We start from the raw sequence: 6,493 nt of genomic DNA on the forward strand, positions 1-6,493 counted from the left end.
TGAGGTCTGTGAGCACTAACCCCTCAGCCTTCCTTGGCGTGAGGCTCTAGGTCCCCTTCAGGTGCTGACTATGTGCCTGGCTCTAAGCCTCGGACCAAGCAATTCTCTCAGTGGGAACAGTGCTACATCCTCTCCTTTTTGCACACGTGTAAACGGAGAGGGAGAGATGGAGGCCAGGACAGGTGGACAGCCTTGTTTAAGGTAACAGGGCTGGTCCAGGTGGCATGGTGGATCCCAACTCAGATCCCAAGTCTGTTTGATTGCAAAGCTCATGTTCTTAACTGGATTAGGCTCCCAGCCCTCCCAGCCCTAAATGCCATGCTGTGCATATTTCTCAAACTATTAATAAATGCCAGGTCAAAGAGTGGGACAGAACTGGAACTGGGCCTTTTTTACAAACTTTGGCAAAATCAGCTGGGTCCCCCAGCATTTGCTCTCACCACAGGTTTCTCCCCTCCCCAAGGCTTGGTTCATAAAGGAACGGATCCAGGAGAGGGACAGAGGCCACTGGGTGGCACTGCCCATCTCCCTCTCCACCCATATGTGACTCCCTCCTCCCATCCTGCCTCCCTCTTCTCCACCCTTGTCATTGTTGTTTGGTTGCTAAGCTGCGTCTGTCTCTCTGTGACCCCATGGACTGCAGCATGCCAGGCTTCCCTGTCCCTAACCATTTCCCTAAGTTTGCTCAAACTTACGTCTATTGAGTCAGTGATGCCATCCAACCATCTCATCCTCTGCTGCCCCCTTCTCCTCCTGCCCTCAATCTTCCCCAGCATCAGGTTTTTTTCCAATGAGTGGGCTCTTCACATCAGGTGGCCAAAGCATTGGAGCTTCAGCTTCAGCATCCACCCTCTAGGGGAAAAAAATTACCAAAACACAAGGAGGAAAAAGAAAGAAGGCCCTGCATGGTTACACCCACCAACACATGACGTGGCCCATCCACGCGTCAAGCACAAAGCTCATGACCAACCAGGAGGAAGCAACTTGACCGAGGCCTCGCCACTGCAGGGAGAACCCAGCCCTGGCCTTCTTTCCCACCCGAGTCTGAGTCAGCAGCAGAACACCTGCATCTGTTTCCTTCTCCACCCGTTACCAGAAGACACAGAGCAGACCGAAGCTGCTGGCCCACTGATCAGAGAGCGGGTTCTCCCTGGCCTAGTTCCCAGCAGGACAGCTCCCTTCCTAAGAAGCCCGGGGGAAGGAAGACATTTATATCCCCATTTTAATTTTTTTTTTTTTTTTTTTGGCCACACTGTGTGGCAAGGAGGATCTTAGTTCCCCAACCAGGGATCAAACCCTTGCCCCCTGCAGTGGAAGGACAGAGTCTTAACCACTGGACCATCAGGGAAGTCTCATATATCCCCATTTTATAGATAGTCAAACTGAGTCTCTGGTGGTTCAGACAGAAAAGAATCTGCCTGCAGTGCAGGAGATGCTGGGTTTGATCCCGATCCCCTGCAGGTGGGAATGGCAACCCACTCCAGTATTCTTGCTTGGGAAATCCCATGGACAGAGGAGCCTGGTGGGCTCTGGGGTCGCAAAGAGTCGGACATGACTGAGCAACTAACACTTTCTACTTTAAACAGAGGCCCAAAGGATGGTGTCTGGAATCTACTGCCTTGACTGCTAGGCCACTGGCTACTACAATGTGGAAGCAAACTGGAAACACTCTGCCTGAAACGCTCTGCTCAGTGTTTCTTAGGCATCAATCAACTCAGGGGTTAAATACATGTGCAGCAAGCCGCAGGCCCCCGCAGATGTAAATAATTACAGAGAAGTGGGCGACCAGGGCCCAGCCAGGGCTCTCCTAACGACGCCAGCACATGAGGGCGGCCGAGTCTGAAATTCCCGAATCTTCAAATTCCCAAGATCCGTATCTCAACCAGATCTGGGCTTTCAGAAGAATTTAAACCAGATCCAGGCTGCAGCCCAGACAAACGGCAAACCTGGAAGGCCCACTGTCTCAAATGGTGCTTCAAAAGGTAAACTAAGAACGGGCATCTCCCACTATGACTTGACCTCTATGTCCTTCAAGTTCCTCACCTATAAAATTGCAACAACGATGGTTCAGAGCTGCAGTCCTGGAACCGGCTACCTGGGTCACACCCTGGCTTAGTTCTTGACTAGCTGTTGGACCCCAGCAGGTCACTTCTGTGTCCTCATATGGGGAATGAAGGTAACAATGGTATCTGTCTCCCAGGGTTGCACTGACAGCCTATGGGCAACAGATAAATAGGTCCAAGATGAGCCTGGCACGGAGTGAGCCCTCAGCCAAAGCTGGCAGCCAATTCTGATGCAATCAGGAGGATGCCTCACCCCCTGGAGGGGGCAGGGAAGGAAGAGGGCATCTTGGGCTCCTGCAGTGGGAGGTGCCTAAGGCTGTGGAGCCTGTGAGCTGCAGGGTGGTACACTGATCCCTGTAACTTGCTCCTGATTATTCTCCAGCCCAACTGAGCAGCTGCTCCAGGAAGAAATAAAATATGCTTTGCATACTTTAAATGTTTCACTTATGAAAACTAGCAGGGCCGCCTTTTGAAATTGTTTAGCAATAAAGTCAGTAATGAAACCTCCCGAGGCTCTCACCACCGGAGCCCGGGTCAGGGAGCCTGGGCGGGGGCAGGGGAGGAGGACAGGCCGGCCGCCAGTGTGGAGCCCACAGGGGCTTCCAGAAGGCGCCATCTGGGATTTTTCAGAGGGGCACTGGGATCACGTCCTGGTGTCCTGATGTGAAATTGGATCCTCCCGCTGGAAGTCAAGCCCCAAGCCAACGGGGGGCAGAGGGGAGGGCCCTTCCGGCCTGGGATGCTTTCCCACACTCCAAGGGCGCCCCGGTTTCCAGCCAATCAAGTTAATTGAAAAATTACCTTGGGCTGAGAAAGAGCAGACCCGGGACACGTGGGCTGGTTCACAGGAAACCCTGCTTGGTCTCTGGCATGACTATATCTTCAACAACCTGTATTTGGAAGGCCAGGGACCGTGCTCAGCAACCCAGGAACAGAGGAAGCTCCACATGCCAGGCACACCTCGGAGGGTAATGTGATGCCCACATTACAGACGAGGAGACGAAAGCGCCGAAACCAGGGCTGGCTGGCTCCCCTGAGATGCTTCTTCCCAGAATGCTCTTCTTCCACTTGCCTGGGGGCCCCCCAACCCCAAATCCTAACAAACAGAGCTCAAATGGAAATACAGGATGTACACCAGCTAGCAAGGCCGGCTGGAGGCCTTCTGCCCAGGCTGGAGCAAAAGCATCTTCACATTCAGAGGCTGCCTGCACTCGGGCTGATACTGTTAAGCTGAGTACAGTACTTTTCACTTTTTATTCACAGTGCTCTCACCCAAATCCCTGGGAAGATTACAATGGTGGGTTTTACTGTCCTCATTAAGGGGCAGTCAACCAAGGCCCAAGGAATGGCTTCTCCACTTGGTCAGCTCACCCAGGGATTCTGATGCATGAGGCCTGGGCCCACTTCTCCCACCTTGGTCTTCCTCCTGACATCCTCCTACTCCACGCATGCAGATGGCTGGGTACAGCCCTGCCTCTCTGGACTGTGGTCCATTCCACCATCCTCCTAGTTCCCCAATCTGTTCAAAAGCCTGGAGCACCCCCAGTCCATCCCATCTCCAGAGGCCTTTGCAGTCACCGATTCTGAGGCATCAAGTTCTAAGTCGCCTCAGTCGTGACTGACTCTCTGCAACCCCATGGACTGTAGCCCACCAGGCTCCTCTGTCCATGGCATCCTCCAGGCAAGAACACTGGAGTGGGTTGCCACGCCCTCCTCCATGGGATCTTTCCGACCCAGGGATTGAACTTGCGTTTCTTATGTCTCCTGCATCGGCAGGCAGTTCTTTACCACTGGTGCCACCTCGGACCAACGGAGGCCCGCAGCTGTGTCCCTTCTCCCACTGTGCTGCAACTTTCGGGATTTAAATAACCTTATTTAACCCGGGCATTTCAGCAGTGTGGTCTATGAACCAAATGTATAATCGAGACGCAGAAAAATAAGTGATATTTGTTTTGGTGGTGGGGTGGGGGGAGAGGAGTGGGATGAGGAGGGTAAACCCAAGTCCCTGAGTTACTACGTCTGTGCACGGAACTTCTCCCCGCGTAAGAAAACGCCGCCTGAACTCAGAAGCTGCACACCTGACCTCTAGCTTTGACAGACTCTCACTAAGTACCTGAGCTGAGTGACCAGAAACACCTCAGAGGCAAGTTGACCTGAATTTGAGTCGCAGACACTTACTCACCTCTTTCTGCCTCAGTTCCCTTACCTGTAAAATGGGGCAATAACTACCCATCTTATGGGCTGCTGTGAGGATGACATGAGCGATTACACACATACAGTCCATATAGACACACGGACTATACACATATAGGAACAGTGCTTGGCACAGTCTGAGTGCTCTGTGCAAGTCAGTTCTTCACTCTGCCCCTCCATCTTCCAGAAGCCACATTCTTCTGCCCTGAGAGCCCCTTTGCACCCTCTGTCCAACAGCCTTGTCCTTGGATCCCCAGGGGCTTCTCCTGGAAACTCCTGACCCAAACCTGCTGGGTAGAACATTTCTTGCTGAGCAGTCTCCAGAGTGGGGCTCCAGCAGCTCAGGCTGCTCGCTGAGGTGGTGCCCACGAGACGCTGATCTGGAGGCATGGAAGCCCCCTCTATCTAGCCGCCCCCCTCCCTCACTTTTGCCTGTTTACGGGCTGAGAAAGGCAGAGATGTAACTTGAATTCCTGCTTTGAGCTGCCGCCAGTTTGCCACCAAACATCTCCCCCTCTGTCTGGCCCACTCCACCAACATTTCGCAAAGGTCAAATGCTTACTCCACTCCGCACGCTGCCTCCTGGGAGAGCAGAGGAGAAAAGAATTCAAAAAATGTAAATTGAAAAAACCCCACTGCTCACCATCCCCCACTCCGCCCCACACACACTGGTGCACGCATGCACAGCTCACCCCCAGTTCAGCAAAACCCACAACTGTGGGCCCAGCCCCTCGATCTTAAAAAAAAGTAAGAAGACAGAGGGACGATACAGAGTTTCCACCCACAGTGACCAGCGCCTAGGCTGTCTTCCTTGGAGGAATACAAATGACCGTGCCAACCCAGACTAGGAAATCTCTTGCACAGAACAGCATCCTTCCAGGTCTTTCTGGAAGCTCCTGGCAGGAGCCATGTAGTATGTGTCTCAGCACCAAGTACAGTCCTGAGAGCTGAGGTTAGTACAGGGCCTGAGCTGGGGGCAAGGGAAGCCTTACATCAGGCTGAAACTCCCCAGGACCACGATTTTCTGGCCAGAGGTGCTTTCTCCTTTGAAGTCTCTCTCTTCCACAGCCCTCCCCCCACCCCAAGGGAAAACGACTCCAGTGAAAGAAGAGCAGGTTCTAGGTTCGCCTGCAGCGGAATCCAAGTGTCTGACTTGAATGAAGGAACAAACAGAATGAGAAAGAGAGGAACTGGAGGTGAATGGTTCTGAGCAGGTCAAAGATGTTTCGTTGGTCTATATATAGCTGCGTGCACGCGAGCGAAATCGCTTCAGTCAGTCGTGTCTGACTCTCTGCAACCCCATGGACTGTAGCTTGCCAGGCTCCTCTGTCCATGGGATTCTCCAGGCAAGAATACTGGAGTGGGTTACCATGCCCATCTCCAGGGGATCGTCAGAACCCAGGGACTGAACCCACGACTCTTAACGTCTCCTGCACTGAAAGACAGGTTTTTTCCCACTAGTGCCACCTGGGAAGCCCATAGACAGCTGACCCTTGAACACCTTGGGGTTAGGGTGCCTACCTTCCACACAACCGAAAATCTGCATGCAACTTACAGTCAGCCCTCAGAGTCTTGTTAGATCCCACTATCTGAAGATGGTGTAATAGTGTAGTATTTACTATTCTAATAATCCATGTATAAGTGGACCTAAGCAGTTCAAACCCATCTTGTTCAAGAGTCAAATGTATTTATTCTCACAAGCCAGCCTCCTCCTGCCCTACTCTGGTGAGAACTCCTAGATTGTTCCTCTTCCTCCTCCCCCGTCCATAAACTGCAACCCTGGAACATCCGGCCTTTCATGCACATCATTCCTGATGCATCTGAAACAGTCTGGATCACTGAGGCTGCTCAAGGGGAAAGAGAAGAGATATGTGTAACTTCCCAGGTAGCTCAGTGGGTAAAGAATCCGACTGCCAATGCAGGAGACACAAGAGATGCAGGTTCAATCCCTGGGTGGGGAAGATCCCCTAGAGAAGGAAATGACTAGAGTCCATGGGGTTCCAAAGAGTCAGACACGACTGAGTGTGTGGGTGCACGGGCCTGGAGGGCTGGGGAGTGTACACAAAACAACACACACACATCACACTTCGTAGATGCGTCAAAACTGCTTCTACAGTTGAGCAAAGCAGCTGAAAATAAGCCAACTGAAGAAGCAAGTATCCTAACCAGGAGCAGGTGTTAGTATTGTGACTGAACTTGTAACAAGAAAAAGCCCTGCACGCTGTGGGCTTGCTACC

The 6,493-nt window shown here is 52.4% G+C and overlaps 1 protein-coding gene across 3 annotated transcripts in view; it reads right to left on the reverse strand.

Moving 5' to 3' along the window:
• The window catches only part of KAZN (kazrin, periplakin interacting protein), a 1,332,513-nt gene that overhangs the window by 146,557 nt on the left and 1,179,463 nt on the right, over window positions 1-6,493 (reverse strand). The gene's annotated exons all lie outside the window — the stretch shown is intronic.

This window comes from Bos taurus, chromosome 16, assembly GCF_002263795.3.
Source record: "Bos taurus isolate L1 Dominette 01449 registration number 42190680 breed Hereford chromosome 16, ARS-UCD2.0, whole genome shotgun sequence".
NCBI classification, from domain to species: domain Eukaryota; kingdom Metazoa; phylum Chordata; class Mammalia; order Artiodactyla; family Bovidae; genus Bos; species Bos taurus.